Source organism: Macaca mulatta, chromosome 3 (assembly GCF_049350105.2).
Source record: "Macaca mulatta isolate MMU2019108-1 chromosome 3, T2T-MMU8v2.0, whole genome shotgun sequence".
NCBI classification, from domain to species: domain Eukaryota; kingdom Metazoa; phylum Chordata; class Mammalia; order Primates; family Cercopithecidae; genus Macaca; species Macaca mulatta.
In genome coordinates, this window is record NC_133408.1 from 103,182,914 (window position 1) to 103,203,048 (window position 20,135).

Here is a 20,135-nt window from a genome sequence, read left to right on the forward strand (position 1 = left end):
GACAAGAGAATCAGTGATCCTGGCCCAGAGAGGATATGGGCAGAGGGCATGGGAAGATCCCCCGGCCCGGAGCCAGAAACAAGAGTTCAGCCAGGTGTGGGACGGGTCCAGCCCCGGCATGGAGCGGACAGCCTGGAGGGCAGAGGGGGCCCCGTGCCCAGGGCCTTCTCACCCACTGTGGAGACAGGCCCCCATGTGAGGTGGCAAGCGGGCTGGGTGACAGTGAAGGCCTCTTCCATCTGAGATATGAATCAGGGCTGCCGAACCAGGAGTGACCTGAGGCTCCCCCACTCCAAAAAGCTCCCCAACCCCAGACTGCACACAGCACTCCCTCTGGGATCAGCAGCCTGCAGGGGTGTCCTCAGTCACAGACCAGGGGGCCACACAGGGACCCCGAGGACGCCAGAGGCCCAGGCCTGTGGGGCTCATCCCTAAGGGGCCCCGGTGGGCTCGGTGAAGATGCTGACCATGTCTGTTTCTTTTATTCTCAGCCAAATTGGAGCGAGGGTCCTCAAGGGCATCCCCTGGCATTGGGCCATCTGTGAGGGAGACAGACCGGCCCTCCCCGGCCCAGCAGCTCAGCTCCAGAAGCCCATGTCATCAGCCCTCCTGGGACAGAAGCCTTGTCCTGTCCGGCCTGTATTGTACCAAATGTCTCAGTCACAAAGTTTTCCTATTTCTGTCCTGGAGAAATGGAGCTTTACTGGTTTGAAGGTCTTAGGGCCCATGTAGAGTGAAGCCTCCCAGAGGGCACACAAAAAATGGTTGCATTTAACATGGAGACCGCATTAAGTCTGGAACCTGGGACATTCTCTGGTGCCCCTTAGTGTTTCCATGTAAAGGAAGTCAAATAACTTGCCATAGAGGTTTGCAACAGAGGCACCTGAACATGGAGGGGGAGGGCTATTTAACTCTCAGAGGCTGACTGAAGATGAGGCCAAGCAGGAGAGTCCTGACTCACTGAGGGCAGGGGAAATGTGTGGGGGCAGGTAGGAGAGCACTTCATAGACATACACCATGGCCTTGTGACCTGTCACAGAACCGTGCACTTAACTAGCTGTGCACATTTTCTCTCCACTCCATTTGCTACTCTCCAATCATGCAGGGAGCTTGCTACAAAATGCACATTGCTATACCACAGCCCAGGTCTTGCAATCCAAGTCTGGCAAGGATTCCTGCACATCAATGGCCCCAGTGACTTTCATGCACACCCAAGTCTGAAGGTCCATGGCTGTCCTGACTCCTGGATGTCATCACGTGACCATGAAAAAAGGAACAAGGGTCAGCAGCAGCAGGCCAGTCACAGAAAGGGAAGAAATGTGAGTGCATGGCCTTCTCGACACCCAAACCAGTCTTTGGGCACAAATTGAGACTGCAGCTCTGGCCACTGACTCAGACCAGGGACATCCCCATCCAGGTCAGTCTGCACTGGCTCTTCTTCCTCCTGCCACCCTCTCTTTGACTGCTTGTGTCAATAAAAGGAGAAGCAGCCAGTTTTCAGAATAAAGTGTAGCTTAATTATGACATAGGAAAGACTGCAAGCCACTAGGGGAGGAGGAGGAGGAGTTAAAAGGCTCCTGAAAATGAGAGGGGAAAGAAGGGGCAAACATCTTGGTAAATAAAGTCTCCAACCACAGCACAGTCACTGGAATTTTTTTCTTAATTTTTATTTTCAAACTTACAGTAAACAAAGCAGTCAAACTGTCAAAAGAACAGCAATTTTACACAATGAAAAGCATACACAACAAGCCAAAATACAACAGCTCTCGGGTCTATATGTTGCAGTGGTGCTGGCACCAGAGGGAACATCCAGGAAGGTTCCAGTGCCTGCCAGGGAGCCCAGCCCCACGGAGGGCCCCGGGGCTGGAGGGAAGCCACTCACACTCCCAACACATCACCCACCTCAAAGCATTCCCTTCAGGCATCTGAAGCAGGAAAGCCCATTTGACTTCCTGTGAAGCACTGAAAGGACAGCCAGCATCTCAGACATGCAGGTGATTTTTAATACACTGGTGGGAATGTGTTGGGGGGTCACCCAGGGGGTCCCTAAGTGGTCAGATACACTTTGTCACAATTTACACCTACATGAGGTGATTACTGGGCAACAGGAGAACAGGTTTCCTGAATTTCATAGCCAGATCGGGAGCTAAAAGGAGAGATTTCCTGAACCTAGAAACGGCAATGTCACAGTGAATAGGGGATTAACTTGGATACAAAAGTTTAGAATAATGCCCACCAGGAATGCATGTAGCTCCATCTCTCTTCCCAGTTCCAGTGTTCTCAGAGCAACAGCCACCCTTGAATCCATAAGGAGACAGGAAGGGGCCCAGGGGGACGTGGGGAGGCAAGGTTTGGCCAAACCACAGCAGCTACCAGAAAGGCCCAAGGCCCTCACACCTGCCTTCCACACTCTTCAGAGGACACCCCTGTAAACCGGGGTGACCCGAGGTGGCAAGCCTTCAAGAAAGGCACTACCCGGCTTCCAATCCTGCAGGCCAACTTCAGTCAACTCTCTTTTTCATTAGATTTGTTCCTGATTAAAAGACAGCTCTTGCCCCCAAAAGAGATCTTTATAGCACTGTCACACAAACAGCAGAACTTGGTCATGTAGAGCCTCTTCTGAAAATCTGGGCCCATCCTATTTCTCTGATAATTCTTGTTTTAAAGCATGCTTCCTCTTGAATTCTTTAAATGCAGAAAAACAACAGAAAATGAACTGATGTCATGAGTACCCTAAGGCTTCTACCGCACGTGATGGTTCTGCCGGGTATGGTCGTCGTGTCCTGTGTTCTGGTGTTCTCTCCACTGAGCAGTGAGTTCTGTCACTGCCCCCTCCCCAGCCTAACCAGCTAAAGAGCTGGACGTGGTCCCCACCAGCTTCCCTGTGCCTGTGAGCTAAGAATAATTTTCACATTGTTAAATAGTTTTTAAAAATCGAAGTTTCTTGACACTGAACATTATATGCAATTCAGATTTCTGTGTCTAAGAGTTGTACCAGATACAGCCATACTTCTGTAGTTTATGGCAGAGACCATACAGCCCACAGAGCTGACAGTGTTCGCTACCTGGCTGTCTATGAAAACATCTGCCCACCCCCGAAACAGGGGATCCCATTCTCTGCAGGACTGAAGAGCCCTCAGTTCAGATGCAGACAGGGCTCCCAGACAAGCACAGCTTGAGACACGGTTGTTTCATAAATTATATTAAGTATTTTTCCTCCTCCTTGTCCCTAGTTTGCAATTTCACAGTGGACAAATGGACAAACCACCATGTTTGAATTTGAATACATAGATACACGCAAGATATCTTACAAAGAACAACGCACATCCTTCTGCTTCCTCTTTCGGCTCTGCTGACAAGTTTGGTCATGATGTCATTGTACCCCCACTATGCCTGAAAGTACACCAAATGTAAAGCAGAGGCAGACACCACAAGACGCAGGCTCCACCCGAGGCCACTCCAGCTCTGCAACCAACACACTGGCCACCAGGCAGCGGCAGCCAGGCAGTGGGACAGAAAGCCGAGAAGGAAAATACGAGAGGAGGATCGCTCAGACACCAGCAATGCTGCATTTTCTCCAGACTGAGATGACAGAGACACGTTGTGAGTTGCAGCCCGACTCCTTCACTGCACCCACTGCCAGCCACCAGCAGACACCAACGTGGCCAGAGGGGAGCCAGGTGCACAGGGCAGAGGAAACATAAGCAGCACCGATTTAAAAGCAAGACTCGCTCTCAGGACTAAAGGAGAAGCTATCTAAATTTCACTATCAACAGTAATTCACTCACTTCGCTAGTGTTACATGTATGAAGTTCACCTCTGTGGAAAAAGAGAGGAAAGGGGCAGTGATGAGAAAATGCCTTTTTAGGCCGGGAGCGATGGCTCACACTTGTAATCCCAGCACTTTGGGAGGCCGAGGTGCACCTGAGGTCAGGAGCTCGAGACCAGCCTGGCCAACGTGGTGAAACACCGTCTCTACTAAAAATACAAAAATTGGCCAGGTACCTGTGATCCCAGCTACTCAGGAGGCTGAGGCAGGAGAGAATCACTTGAACCCAGGAGGCGGAGGTTACACTGAGCCAAGATCGTGCCACTGCACTCCACCCTGGGCAACAAGAATGAAACTCCATCTCAAAAAACAAAAAAAGAAAGAAAGAAAATGCCTGTTTCTAGAAATCTGTGAGAAGCTTCCACCTGCAGCTTGACGCTAAGTTATCTGCAGAGCAGACACACTTGGAAACCCAATGTAGTGTCCTCAGTTGCAGAGCTCTGGGGGCTGCTTCACAGTCGCTGAGAAAACCGAGGCGAAGAGTTCCATACTCTCCGTATTTAACACTAAAAGTCATGAACAAGGTCTTCTGTCCCGCACACTGCATCTCTGTCTTCAACTTACTTCTTAAAGAACCCATAATCTTACAGCAGACAGGGGCCTTTCCATACCCAGTGCTAGGGAATGCCAGGCAGAGGTCACTCCATGCTGTGAGGCTCCCATCGCCCACCCCCGCTCCTCCGCCATATTATGAAGAGCACAGAAGATGTCCTGGTGATGGGTGCACATTGCTCCTCCCACCCAGAGCACAACCCTCACCTGATCCATCTTCAATGCAGTTCCTGGAGCCTCCCCATCCGTGCGGTCTATCCTGACCCCACGGGTCCCAGGTGCAGAGGGGCCACATCTGCATGGGAGACAGCGTCACCAGGCCGGGAGGTGGGGGGTGGATGGGGGTATCACTTGGTGAGGCTTGCCAATGCATTGCCTTCATTTTTTCTGACCAGCTGCAGATAAGTCTACTCTATTCCAGGAACTGTGATCGAACAGCAAGTACCTACAGAGGCAGAGAGAGGGAGGATGTTCGCATCTAATTCCTAAGACGGGAAAGCCAGAACAACCTGCCCTACACAAGAGCACGCATGCTCTGCACTCTGCACAGGTCTGCCAGGCCTGATTTCATGGCCAGAAGGTTTTGGCTTTTCAGTCCCCAAGGAGGAACAAGTGTGTAGCTGGCTGGTGGCACTGGCCCTTCCCATCACCACAGCTTGACCACCACCCCCACCTGCCACAACGTCACCCATTGCCTCACCCGACCTCACACAGCCTCTCCCCTACCCGTGACAGCCCTGCCCTTGTGTGGGGCCTGCTGTTGTCAAGGATCACGGGGGTCCAGTCCACATCCACCTTGTTGCCCTGAAGGCTGTCCAGTATACCACAGAGCCTTCCAGATGAAACCTCTCAAGAGGGCATCCATGTTGCTCTGAAGGTGAAGTGCAAAGGCCTCAGGGAGTTCCTGACGGCTGGGGTCCCCTTGATCCCTGGAGGGTCAACGGGTTTCTGTGCCATGAAAGAATGAAACTGGGAAAGAAGAGAGGAGCTGATAAAAAAAACTGATGTGTCCAGGTCATGCGGTTAAAAACACAACTGCCCAGGTGTTCTCTGCATTAAGGGAACCCCTCCAGAGAGGGCCTTCAGTCAGGCACCTTCTCTCCCTCCTGCGAGCTCGTCAGGGCTGGCATCCTATCCAGAGCAGGCCCTCATACTTCAGCAAATGAAGGTCAACACCTTCGAGCAGTTCTACGCTCACATGTGGGTTGGTCTCAGCTATACCAGAGGGGAAGCAGCACTGCCACCACGGGGCCTCCCCTGCCCCAGGGCCTTCCTCCCGCCCCACAGGACACATCCTTCGCTGTCCTGCAAGTCCTTGATGCTGGCCTTGGTGATAATGGCATCGTCACACTTGAACCACTGGTCTTTGTGCTGCGGGATAAAGCTGGTGTGGTGGCCGCTCTCCAAGGTCCTTTGATGGTTAATGTCAGCAAATAAGGAAAACGTAGTGCAGGAGAAAGGAGAGGGAGTGCAGCGGACTCAATGCTGTCACTCACCACCGCCAGAAACCAGGCAGCCTGGGAGAGGGAGCGCAGCGCACTCAATGCTGTCACTCATCACTGTCAGCAACCAGGCAGCCTGGGCAGGGAGGGGAGGCCTGTCAATCCCCAGGGACTCAGGCTGATGCACAGGAGGCTACAGGGACAAGGAGAGCCTGGTCACCCCACTTGGCTCTCACCCAGGTCCAGCTGCTTCCTGGAACCGCATCTAGCGGGAGTGGTGACTGCAGTCAGCAGCGGGGATCCTGGAACATCCCAGCCTTTCATTCTTTCTACAACCCCAAGGCAAGAAGAATGGACACTGAGCTTTCCAGATGGAACCTCCCTTCTCCCATAGGCCAGGAGTTGAGATGGGCTCCTCCAATAGGAGGCAGCATCTGTGGCCCCGCATGGAGCAGCCTCTCCTAGCACAGCCACGGGCAGCCAGGCGAGAAGCTGGTCAGTGGCAGGAGCTCTGCTGGGCGCCCTGCAGGGCAGACAGGAGCCCATCGCTGGCTCTCCGCCAGAGGCCCCCGACACCCACATCGCTGAGCACCTCTTACTTGTTGTTATTGAGACTGTCCGTGGGCTGCTGGGACTGTCCATTCATCCTGCTCTCTTTGCTATAACAAACGACAGCAGAATTCAGCATCATTCAAAATCATCAGACACAGAGACACAAGGCTCTCGTGATACCAACACTTATCCAGGCCCGACCACGCAGACACTGTACTGGGGTGCACTTTATGTTTCAGGTAGAAATCACCCCACATTTTGTGAGGATACCAAGGCAGAGCACACCTGGGTCCCCGAGTCACCTGGCCCTCCAAAGGTGGGTCCTGAATGGGCTTGGTGATGGGAGTTGGATCTGGGACAAACGTGAGTTTGGTTTGTGACACAGAGATGGTGAGGGCACTCTTCCTCACACATGTAAAGGGTTTGTTTGAAAAGCGTAAGTCAAATCCATTCCACAACCTAGACAGCTGCTTCCTCAAAAGGGGCAAAGATTGCTGCTCATTATTTCATGACCAGCACCTCTCCTGGTGAGATGGTGGAGACACGGGTACTGGGAACAGGAAGTCCCAGGCGTTATTTACTGTGTTTTCCCATGGTTGTGGTTGGCTGAAAACACAAGATCTTTGTGACCCTGACCTTAGCAACAGTACTATCACCTCCCTCGGTACATGACATCGTGGTCAGGCTAACAACACGGAGCTCTGACTCTGGTGATCTTGTTTTATTCAAGAGGTCATCTGTGTGCCACAAGACAGGTGGGACAGCCATGAGAAAGGACACCAGGAAGAGGCCGATAACTAACCAAAGGCAACATGCTTTCCACAGTGCTGGCACTGGGACGGTGGCCCTCTGAAAAACAACATCCTCCAAATCATAACATCCACGTCTCAACCCTCAGAACCTGAGACTGGGACCTCATTTGTGAAAAGTCTTTGCAGCTGGAATCAAGGTAAGGATGTCGAGATGAGATACTCCTGGAATGATCTGCCTGGGCCCCAAATCCAATGACCACTGTTTCTGACAGCAGAGGGAGATTGGACACACACTCAGAGGAGCCGGCCGTGTGACCAGGAAGTCAGGGAAGGGACATGGCCACAGAAGTTACATATGGAACCACCGGCAGCTGGAGGCTGTCTAGGGTCAGACAAAGGGTCTAGGGAGGAATGGAATCCCCCTAGACCCTTTGTAGGAAGTGGGGCCCTGCCAACCCCTTGATTTCAGATTTCCGACCTCTAGAACTGTGAGAAAATTAATTTCTGTGGTTCTAAGCTTCCAAGTTTTTGGTCGTTTGTCACAGATCTGTAGGAAACTCATATGTGTCTCACACATTAGTGAGCAGCATGATATTCTGGAGGCTTAAATTCCAAGGGCCCCACGATATTACAGATCTGAAAAGGAAAATACAATCTACAACTGCAAAAGCAACGATGTCTATCTGTACTTCAACACCTGTTCCACCAATTAAAGTGCTGACTTCTCGCTGTGATCCCACCTGACTTTGCCAGTTTGAAAGTGGATCAAAAATTGTTAGAGAAACATTCAAAGCAAAATCAGTATATCTGGCAAAAACAACTCATTAAAGTGTGTCTTATCTTAAGATCAGGATAAATAGGTTTTTGGAAGGTGGGGTTTATATTAATATCAACAGTTATCTTATCACAGGAGCTCCGAGCGGGGTTCCTGTCCTGACCACAGCCCCTCCAGACACAGAACAGGCCAACACCCCCACCTAGACCTGGAGGCCATGAAAGGGGCCATGTCCAGCTCCAGGGGAAAGAACATGTATGTGGCGATCTTCCGTCACAGCTTGGCTGAGTGTTCAAATCACTGCAGAAACAGGAAAAAGGCAGAGAAGAGGAAAGAAGAACAGAAATGTCACTGGAGACTTCAGGGGCTTCCTTCAATAACATGTGTCTGTGTATCTCATTGTATTTTATGGAATTGCCTTTTAGCTACATCTAGAATTACAGATTCCATAACAATGATAACCCACACAAGTCCTCTTTTACAGGGTTCCAGTCAAGGCTTCAAATGATGGAATTGTTCCGTGATAACACCAAGGGTACAAAAAGTAATTTCACAGCAAACCCAGCAAAGCATAGACAAGCAAAGATCCACGACCCGTAGCAGAATAAATAAACAATTTGTTTCTTTCACCAGACAGAAGACAGTCTTTTGCCTAGATCAGGAGTCACGCATTCCAGGCAGTGAGCTAGGAATGGGTGCTTTCCACATTTAAAGAGTTGTAAAATGAAACAAAGAACATGCAACAGAGATTGTGTGATCGCATGTGGCCCGTGGAGCCTGGTATCTTCACAGTCTGGGCCTTTAGACAAAGAGCTTGCCAACTCCTGGACTGGATCTGAATGCTGAGGGCCTTCGTTCTAAAATAAAAGAACAACGTAAAATCTGAGGTGGGAGTAGCTGGAGGAATTTGGGTAGAAGTAATAAAAACGTCACAACCACTCCCTCACAACCACTCCCCTCCCCTAGAAGAGTAGCTCACATCCTACTTTCACTGTAAGACCACTGCTTTTGTTTACCACAGCACAGAGAGAAGGACAATTCACTCACACCCTCTTGTTTCCTCTGTGTTCTTGCTGACTTGCTGCAATTATAAAAAATGTTGGCCAGGCGTGGTGGCTCACGCCTGTAATCCCAGCACTTTGGGAGGCCGAGGCGGGCAGATCACCGGAAGTCAGGAGTTCAAGACCAGCCTGGCCAACATGGCGAAACCCCATCTCTAATAAAACAAAAATTAGCCAGGCATGGTGGTGCACGTCTGCAATTCCAGCTACTCAGGAGGCTGAGGCAGAAAAATCGCTTGAACCCAGGAGGCAAAGGTTGCAGTGAGCCGGATCGCGCCACTGTACTCCAGCATGGGTGAAAGAGTGAGACTGTGTCTCAAAAAACAACAACAACAAACAAACAAAAAAACTCTGCACATCAAACCAAACCAAGAGGCTGCAAGTTGTACTATGGGCTAAAAATCGAGTCTGCCACTAGAGTTGGCTTTCTGGAAAACCAACTATTTTGAGATAGGAACAGGCTACGATGGGCAGTTTCTTCATGTTGAGCTGATCCGTGGACTCCTGGTAGTTATGGCAATCACTGTGCTTGATCTTGGCACTGCTGCCCTAGTACTCTGGTCTGGTGAATCTACAAGGTGTTTTAAAAAGATAGGAGTGGTAAGGGAGATGTGAGAGACAGGAAAAAGTGAGGAAAGGGGTATTTTATCTCTTTCAATAGGTTGATTTTTCCTACCAAAAACACCCACATATAACTATGAATGGTTACAATTTCACAATGAAAAAAAGAGAAATGTTTCCACCTTTGCTGCCTATCTCTTTAGAGAATATTGATCATAAATGTTTTGTTTCAGGGAAAGAGCTGGGGAAATGATAATAATGTTCTAAGTACCACATGACCCAGCAGTCAAATTTGAGCCAGAAAAATGAAAACTAATGTTCACACAAAAACTGTCCACAAATGTGTACCACGGTGTTACTCATAATCATCACAGAACTGGAAACAACCTCATTTCTTCCCATGGATGAATAAAGAAACTGTGGAACATCTGTACCATGGAACACAAGTCAGCAGCGAAAAGGAAGAAACTACTGACCGCAGCCGCACCCTGGATGCATCCTCAGAGAGTTATCATGAGCAAGAAAAGCCAACCCAAAGGGCTCCCTGTTGTATGATTCAGTTGACATGACATTCTGGAAATGTCAGGTTTATGGAAATGGAGAAGGAGTCCCCGATGGCTGGGGTTACAGAGTGAGTGGTGAGGAAGGAGGTGATGAAGATGCTGGGTACTTTCTGCATGAATGTCTCTGTATCCCGGCTAGGGCGCCACACCACAGCACCGCAGGATGTCACCATCAGGGAACCAGGACAAGGGGCAGCAGATTGCTTCTTACAACTGTATGTGAATCTATAATGATCTCAACATGAGCAGTTTAATGTAGAGAGACGAGAGGTCTGGGAAAGGTAATTTCCTGACGGTGCAGAGGCAAGAAGTAGGAGGGCTATGTTAGATCTGGCACAGGTGGCAGCTGCCACCAACAAAACCCACGGAACAGATGATTCAACAAAGCACACATCAAATTTTAAAGCTGAAACACTAGCAAAAATCTCAATCTTTTCACAGCCAGGTATGGAAAGCCTTTGTTTATGGTTTGGAAATTCTGCCATCTCACCTAGGGCAAGATGAAAAGACCCCCGGGCAAAGTGGCACCTGTTTCCTTGCTAGCTTTGGGATCTGTTCTCCACAAGACTCAAAAGGAGCCTTTGCTTGTAATACAAAGTGAGGAAGGGCGCGCTCTCCCTCTCCTCCACCTTCCCAGGAGCCAGCACCATGCCAGGTCTCTCCTAACAACACAGGCTTCCTACACATTGTAGTTTATGAAGTGCGGTTTCTCCTTCATGGCCTACCGTTTTAGGAATGCTTTTTTTTTTTTTTTTTTGAGACGGAGTCTCACTCTGTTGCCCAGGCTGGCATGCAGTGGCACAGTCTCGGCTCACTGCAACCCCCGCCTCCCAGGTTCAAGTGATTCTCCTGCCTCAGCCTCCCGAGTAGCTGGGATTACAGGTGCCTGCCACCACACCTGGCTAACTTTTTGTATTTTTAGTAGAAGCAGGGTTTCGCCATGTTGCAGGCTTGTCTCGAACTCCTGACCTCGTGATCCACCTGCCTCGGCCTCCAAAAGCACTGGGATTACAGGAGTGAGCCACCGTGCCTGGCCAACACTTTCACTTTATTGGAATTTATGACGAAGTTTAATTTAGTTGCAAAGGCCTTCTTTAAGAAGGTTTTGGTTTCCATCGTTTATTTACTAGTTTTCTGAATTTAGAACGTGATACCCCATTTTATTATGTGGACTTAGTGTTACAAAGTTGATGCTTTCAAAATTCTAAACATGCAAACTTTTGGCAGGGCACAGTGGCTCATGCCTGTAATACTTTGGGGAGGCTATGTTGAAAGGATCACTTGAGCTCAGAAGTTCAAGGCCAGCCTGAGCAATGTGGCAAGACTCTATCTCGACCAAAAACAAAGAAAAACTTTTTTAATCACAAAATTATCTGGGCATGGTGGCACACACCTGTGGTCCCAACTACTGGGGAGGCTGAGGCAAGAGGATGGTGTGAGCCCAAGAGATTGAGGCTGCAGTGAGCTATGATCATGCCACTGCACTCCAGCCTGTGCAACAGAGCAAGACCCTATCTCAAAAAATAAAATAAACATGCAACTTTGGTCCTGTTGACTATGCAGCCAGACAGAAACCAAAAGCTTATACCTCTTCTAAGAAATACTTCCACTCAACAAGGACTCTTCTGTATTACCTTTAATTAATGCAAATAAAACAAGGACTATAAAACACTAGACAAAGTTTAGGAAGGTTTTCTGCTCCTTTTACAATTGTATGCTACAGCTACTTAAATACATTTAAAAAAAAAAAAAAACGCTTCCTAAATCTTATTACTTATCCCAAATAAAGCAGTAAATGAACAATTTCAAAAATGGCCCTAAGCACAGAACATCACAACTAAGTTTTAATCACGTGTAGGGAAGGCTGTGGACCACAGGGAGAGAGCTGGACGTTTCTCAGCTCACACTCCAGGGTCGGTGTCTACTACAAAGGCTAAAGGAACATCCAGTTTGGCCCTCAACTCATTTACATGAGGAGGTTGGAATATCAGCTGCTGACAGCAACATCCGGCACTGTGCAAAACTGGGGAACAGAAATATCAGCTGCTGACAGCAACATCCGGCACTGTGCAAAACTGGCCAAAACAGAAGACAAACTAGCCAACCCAGGCTAGTGCTGCATCTTTGCTCAGGCTCTGTCCTGGGCATGTAAAAGAAAAGCCCTCTTTTGGTTCTGATCAAGTACAGCCTTCCCGCCAGGAAGACGAGCCCCTTCCATGTGGGTGCAGGCAGGCTTCTCACCTTCGAGGCAGTCCATGATTGTGGTGATTCCCAGACACGTGGCTTTCCTTGTTCGCCATGCTGCCCTTGCTCCCTGGGCTCAGGGGCCAGAATGGGGTGGAACAGCTGGGCAGATCCAAGCTGATGTCCCAGAAGGGGTCTATGGTAGTGGAGACACTGCTGGAAGCAAAGAGAGGGAACAATGCCCGTGAGGACTGATGCCCTCCCAGCTCCAGAGGCATCCTGGGGAGGAGGCTGCGCCCACACCCCTTCCCCATAGTGCCCTTTGTCTCAGGGACACTTGGGACTTGGGATCAAGAGCAGCAGTGCTCATACCCGACCTGTCTTGGCTCCCAAGGTGGCCCTGGGGAGGGATGTGTGTGAACCCTGAAGCCAAGGGCTGCTCCTCAAGCAAGGGCTTCCCAGCCTGGAGACCATCATAGTCACTAAAGGGCTTTGGAAGAGGATAAACTCATGGGCCCCATCAGAGGCTCTGAATCCACCGGTCTATTTTACAGCTGCATCTGGAACCTGGGGCCTGCGATCTAGGTGACACTGGAGACTTCCTTGCACACTTCACAGAGAGTGTGCTCCAGCCAGGCTGGACTTTTTTTCTTTCTTTCTTTTTTTTTTTTTTTTTGATAGAGTCTCACTCCATCACCCAGGCTGGAGTGCAGTGGTGCCATCTTGACTCACTGCAGCCTCCACCTCGGTGGGTACAAGTGATTCTTCTGCCTCAGCCTCCCGAGTAGCTGGGATTACAGGTGCCCGCCACCACGCCCGGCTAATTTTTTGTATTTTTAGTAGAGACGGGGTTTCACCATGTTGGCCAAGCTAGTCTTGAACTCCTGACCTCAAGTGATAGGCCTGCCTCGGCCTCCCAAAGTGCTGGGATTACAGGCGTGAGCCACTGCGTCCAGCCCCCAGCTGGACATTTTTTTTTTTATACTTTAAGTTCTAGGGTACATGTGCACAATATGCAGGTTTGTTACATATGTGTACATGTGCCTTGTTGGTGTGCTGCACCCATTAACTCACCATTCACATTAGGTATATCTCCTAATGCTATCCCTTCCCCAACCCCCTCCCCACAATAGGACCCGGTGTGTGATGCTCCCCTTCCTGTGTCCAAGTGATCTCATTGTTCAATTCCCACCTATGAGTGAGAACATGCGGTATTCGGTTTTCTGTTCTTGTGATAGTTTGCTGAGAATGATGGTTTCCAGCTGCATCCATGTCCCTACAAAGGACACAAACTCATCCTTTTTTATGGCTGCATAGTATTCCATGGTGTATATGTGCCACGTTTTCCAGCTGGACATTTAATGCTGCATTTCACAAGGCCAGTTCCTTGCTAGAGATTTATTTGACAACACTAAAAACAAAAACTCACAGACTGGGAAATTTGCTCTCGATATTTATACAAGATTTAAATCTGAGACAATTTCCTGCTGACGGAATTCAGTAGTTCAGGGTCAGCAAGGAGGTCTAAACTGCTCAGAGCAAACTCGGTTCCTAATGCTTAGAGCCAAGGCCTCTAACGGTCTATGCTCCTTACAGAAAATTGTATCCGTGACACAGCCAGCAGTGGCCTTTCCCGTTTTTCACTGGTCTTATGCAGATTGCAGGTGGCAATCCATTATGGGTTCTGAAATCGTTTTAGTGGATCATGTCCAGGGTTTTTAAAACTTCAACTGCAGTAAAGAACAGAGCCAGGCACCGTGACGCACACCTGTAGTCCCAGCTACTTGGGAGGCTGAGGTGAGAGGATTGCTTGAGCCCAGGGGTTCAAGGCCAGCCTGGGCAACGTAAGACCCCATGCCTAAAAATAAAACAAAACCCAGCAGCGTGCACTAAGGTTGGTTGAGAGGGTTCCTCTAATCTAACAAAACAGTAGATTGTTCCTGCACTCAATGCTTGGAGTTGTAAGCAAAGACCACACCTCAAAAGAATTAGGGCCGCTACATAGAGAAAATGGAAGAGGAAACCATAAAATAATGAGAACTAACACACTTCAAAGCACATATGTAAATAATCTGCCATACGTGATCCACCCCTTCTTGAAGGGGGTTATTTTCTGTTTGTTTGTTTCCTGGTCAAGGACTAAAAGAAGAGAAATGTTGGGGGAAGCTTCCAAGAACATACTACCGGCTGTGGACAACACCAAGACCTCCACACAGAGGTCTCACATCCCACCGGGACACCCGCCCCAGGATCTCCCCAACAGGAGGCACCTCTACCCCATGACCTTCGCTCTCAGGGTGTCTGTTAACCATTTCTCTTGTAGCCTCCTTAAAGACCTCTCAGAGCACACACAGTTCTGGAGACTGGCAGCTCTAGAGACTGGGAGATGTCAGCACAGCCCCGGAAGGTTTCAACGCCACGAAGCACACGGCCTGTCACTTACTGGCAGACTTGGCAGGTGACGTCCAACTGCAGCCCACCAGTGAAGATCCGATCTATGACGCAGCTGCAGTGTTTGGGGTTGTTGGCCTTCTTCCTGTTGTCGTCACCTGGGGACAGAGCACGGCTCTGGGATTAACGTCTGTGTGCTCCAAAGATGGGGAGTCTCCAAGGGAAGAGCACGTTCACCCAGCAGAGACCCGAGGAACCCTGGGCCGATGCTTTAAAGGGCCACATGAGGCCGGGCGTGGTGGCTCTCGCCTGTAATCCCAGCACTTTGGGAGGCCAAGGCGGGCGGATCATGAGGTCAAGAGATCGCGACCATCCTGGCCAACATGGTGAAACCCTGTCTCTACTAAAAATACAAAAATTAGCTGGGCGTGGTGGCACGTGCCTGTGGTCCCACCTACTCAGGAGGTTGAGGCAGGAGAATCGCTTGAACCTGGGAGGCAGAGGCTGCAGTGAGCCAAGATCGCACCACTGCACTCCAGCCTGGTGACAGAGCGAGACTCTGTCTCAAAACAAAACAAAAAAGCCACATGAGGACACTCCTCATTTCAGCAGAGGGTCTCCTCATTATTTTAACGTGATGAGAAATCACAGCACTTGGATTTGTAATGTTTCTTTTTCTCATTCCCTAAGAAGAGACACACAGCTTCAATCTTGCCAAGAAAGCCCTCATAATACCCAAATGACTGAGTATAGGGTAACTGAGCACCTTTTTCATATAGAGAATGATTGAGTCAATATTTTTCTGGTAAGACAGCTAAACATATGGTGGGCCAGGTACACCCAAGGAAGCCCCTACAACCTCCCTCCCTGACTAGGTGTCACGGTGCCCTGAGTGCAGAATGCGACACCGCAGGATGCTCTGGAACTGTCCTCATCAGCTGGAGCCCCCGGGGGACAGCATGTCTTCCTGTTAGTTGCATCTGGAAGTGCCATGCCCACCCTCTCTATCCAATACACGTTTAATTCATATCTGTGTGTGTGGGTAAGTGAAGAAGAAACTTAAGTAGTGGAACTTAATACCTAATGTGGAATACATATTCTACATAACTTCACTCAACTAGACAGTAGGGATAGTGCATGGGGCCGTCTGTTTATAGGTCACAGTTCAAAGATGTTGAATCATGACAGAGGAAGAGAGACTGATCACTGAGTCTTCTGAGCAGAGGTTTAAGATTAGAAAGAAAAATGCTACCCAGAAGGAACTCAAATTCATGGGACAAAATGTTAGAATATCCATGTAGGAAGATGCAAAGAAAGATAAATGGAAAGATGCCATGGAGGTCACAAGGACAAACAACTGCATGTAACCAAGGGCACATGGCCAGGTCACCTTGCTAAAGGGTTTCGACGATCATGTTTCTAAATGGAAGAATCTTACATTTCTTTTCAGACATTTCCAAGGGGATGAAATCAGAAGCACAAGAATCTTGGTTAGGAGACTGTGGACCGCTACAGCAAGAGTGCTGGCCCCAGTCAAGCACTTACCTCACTGATTACAACTGTCCACGGCTCCATGTCCCCATAGACTGTAGGTGCTAGGACAACCCCTGATGCATTCTAGGTAACTGGTAACTGTTTACTAAATAGCACATTTTATAAATGTGTGCATCAACGTCACTTCAGTGTTCACTACTAAATGACCACCTCGTTCCTTAGCTACTCAAGCCAAAAATAATAATAATATTATTATTGTTTTTCACATAGTAAATTTTTTATTGGAGGGGGAGAACATCTAAAATTTACATTCTTAGAAAAATTTTAGTATGCAACACAATATTTTGAATTATAATCCTTGTGCTGCACATTATATTTCTAGGCCTATTTAATCGATCATAGTTGGCACGACTACAACCATAAAGACTGTTGAGATTACAATGCTCTTTACAAATAACTCTATTCAAGAAAAAAATTGAAATCACACCCACAAAAAAAGCTGATTGCATTTTTATAATAAACAACAATGAAAGAAAGATAATATGTTTTGAGAAGAATTTAAAGTACTGAACTTAGGTTAAATTATTTAATACAAAAAAGTATTAAAGTGTCACCCTCATTTGTAATTTAAAGCCAGCAGAATATACATACTTCTAATTGTCATCCTACTAAGAAGATACATATACTGAAATCAACAAAGTTTTAAGTTCTTCAGTTTTTAAAGATGCATAGTTTAACATTACTGAGACACTTTCCAACACATCTTCTAAGCAAGGCACCAGACTCCAAATTTTTTTTTTCACTTAAAAAATATTCACTGGGCTGGGTGCATGACTCACGCCTGTAATGCCAGCATTTTGGGAGGCCGAGGCGGATGGATCACCTAAGATCAGGAGTCAGACCAGCCTAGCCAACGTGGCAAAAACCCATCCGTGGCAAAAACCCATCTCTACTAAAAATACAGAAAATTAGCCAGGCGTGGTGGCGAGTGCCCGCAATCCCAACTACTTGGGAGGCTGAGGCAGGAGAAGTGCTTGAACCAGGGAGGCAGAGGTGGCAGTGAGCCGAGATCATACCACTGCACTCCAGCCTGGGCGACGGAGACTCTGTTTCAAAAAAAAAAAAAATCATTTTACTAGTCTCTTCATTCATTTTACTGGTCTCTATAACAGATTTGAAGGAAAGTTTATAGACTGTAAGTCATGCTTTCTGTTATTATCTACCTCCTACTTATTCTTTACCTGAAGGTGAAATGTCTAACTGTGACTTCGAACTGTCGTCGACCCACAGTATTCTAAGCATATATTATTTTCATTACCAAATTTCATCTTCCCAGCCTGAAGGACTACTAGCAAACTGAGGTGGTGACAAGATTGACATGTGAGAAGTCAAAAGAAGGCAATCTGAGGTTACTGACCCCCTGGCCATGTTATACCTAAGAAGTCAGTCACTTGAGCATCCCTGGGTAGGAGGCTACTGTGTGTTGTTGAGGTCACATCCACATCACCTGCTGGCTGAGATGGAGTGAGTTAAATCACAAAAGTTAAGAGTAAAGAGTGTTGGTCAAACGAATAGACCTAATCCTGATATCCCTGAGAATTTCAGATGGAGAAGCATTTTCAAAGAAAACAATTGTTTCACAATGATCTGGACAATGAATTTTTCTTGCCTGTAAATTTTATTTGAAAAATGATAAGGATAAAAATAATTACATTTTTCTTCCTTTTACACTTATTTGACCTAAAATAAAATTTCAAAACCCCTAGAACCTGGAGGCTATCACCACATATCCTGATCATTTAATCTGGAGTTGACATACCTTCTCTGGTGTCACCACCATCCATGTACATACATGGCTAATGATGCATCTTCATCATATGCCTCTGATTAAATCTATCATGCTCAGTTACTCCTCCCAGGAAGAATCAAGCCACAGGAAAATAGGACTAAGGCTGAGGATGAGAAAAGGGTGAAGTATGGAAAGTACTGGAAGACTGGGGACATGAAGTGGGCTGGGGAGACAAGGAATTTAATGGGAGATCCTGAACACACAGGAGCAGAAAAGGGGCAAAAGCTTACAATGAACTACCAGAAATTGGAGGGGAAATAAAGATGTCAAAGATAAAAGCCAATTTCACCTAATGCACAACTGTCTCCAGCAAGATCTACTCCTCCAGGCTTAGTGGGCAGTAACTATTGGAAGGTTGGCAGAGATGCGGGAACTAAGAAATAAACCAAGACTACAAAATTACCACTGTGCCTACTTCAATACACCTTTCTTCCCCCACTCCAGGTAACACTCACATAGAAAGCACAGCACAAAAGGAATGCTCACTGGTTGGTTAGTAAAAATTTGGAAAGTAGGCAGATAATGGGAAAGGCACCATCGTACTGTTACCAAGCAAAGGAGGCTGGCTGCCCGAGGCACTGGAAGTCAATACTGTAACACTGGGTTTTTGATAAAATGAAAACTGTTATTGCATGTCAACCAACAAAGAAACAGGAAGTCCAGCTCAAATCTGTCTCCCTGTGCTGGCGTTAGGGCAATTATTAGAAATGGTTTTGAGTGTGGATTCCGGGATTAGCAGGTGCGTGGTGGAAGGAAAGAGGAAGTCTGGGAAGTCCTTGGGCATGTGCTCCTGTCTCTTCATGCTACCTAAGGGTTCCACCTGCAAATTCAGTGAGGAGTTAGTATGAAACATGCCATAGAAATTCAGCTGTAAGGTCAGCAAGCTGGGTCTGTGCAGACTCTAGATGGCCTTATAGGTTCCAATGGATTTCAGCCAGTTTTATTAACCTACAAGCCCAGGCATTTCAGCATTTCAGCAATTTGTTTATTTTATCTGCCATCCTGTAAACTCAAGAATTTCTATGACTGTTTTCTTTAACTCTTTGGCACACAGTTTCAACACCCTTCTTCTCAGAGGTTGTCATTCTCACCCTCACCTTCTGGTTCTTGCAGGCTCAGTTCTAGCCTCCCACATTGTATTAGTTTTTTCTCACAATGCTATAAAGAACTGCCCAAGACTGGGTAATTTATAAAGGAAAGAGGTTTAGTTGACTCACAATCTCACGTGACTGGGGAGGCCTCAGGAAACTTACAATCATGGCAGAAGGCCAAGGAGAAGCAGTCACCTTCTTCACAAGGCGGCAGAAAGGAGAAGTGCTAAGAGAAGGGGAAAGAGCACCTTATAAAACCATCAGATCTCGTGAGAATTCACTCACTATTGCGAGAACAACATGGGGGAAGCTGCCCCCATGATCCAATTACTTCCACCTGGTCTCTCCTTTGACATGCGGGGATTATGGGGATTACAATTCAAGATGAGATTTGGGTAGGGACACAAAGCCTTACCATATCACACATATCATACATAGAGCCTAACCTCCCCACATCCCATTCCTTGATGGGGTGTGGGGGGCAAGTGGGGAGGGGGGTGACATCCCTGTTCTCAGCCATCACAGGAAGTCATGACCCTGTAGGTGCAGAGACGTGGCTCACATTTGTATCTTTTGGGGAAAACTGAGATAATCAAGGTGGGGCTAGGGTCTGGGGACGAGGCAAGTAAAGGACTTTGCCACGTCCGCACCCACCAGGCAAGGAGCAGAGGCTCTGTTAGGGCGCCATGCCAGGGGCTGCAGTTTCAAAATCCTGCAGACTCCACCCTCGATCTGGCCGCACTGTCCTCAATCCTGCGAGGTGACCTGGGGAGGGAGGACAGGTCGCATGCTCCGACCTCACCGGGGACTCCACTGGACCGGAGTTCTTCCTCCGCCCAGTCCACATGAGAACACTCCGTGGCCGCCGGGAGACAGCTTCAGACCTGGAAGCCCTGGAAAAATAAACTGATATCGCCATCGCCGCTGCCGCTAGAGGGCGCCTGGGGGCGAGGCGCGGGTGGGGCCAGGCGGTGTCCTACAGGAGGCAGGGCGGCGAGCCGAGAGGGGCGGGGCAAGGGACCGGGAGGCGGGGCCAGCG

General features: G+C 48.3%; 2 long non-coding RNA genes across 2 annotated transcripts; both read right to left on the reverse strand.

Moving 5' to 3' along the window:
- Positions 1-1,644: 1,644 nt before the first annotated feature.
- Positions 1,645-6,630, reverse strand: LOC144340154 (uncharacterized). The gene is made up of 2 exons (XR_013415906.1): positions 5,177-6,630; positions 1,645-4,826 (listed from the first exon to the last, which is right to left on the reverse strand). It is a non-coding gene; the product is annotated as an uncharacterized LOC144340154 (long non-coding RNA).
- A 1,375-nt stretch (positions 6,631-8,005) lies between these two features.
- Positions 8,006-20,007, reverse strand: LOC100430023 (uncharacterized). The gene is made up of 4 exons (XR_013415905.1): positions 19,259-20,007; positions 14,715-14,820; positions 12,329-12,487; positions 8,006-8,759 (listed from the first exon to the last, which is right to left on the reverse strand). It is a non-coding gene; the product is annotated as an uncharacterized LOC100430023 (long non-coding RNA).
- Positions 20,008-20,135: the final 128 nt, after the last annotated feature.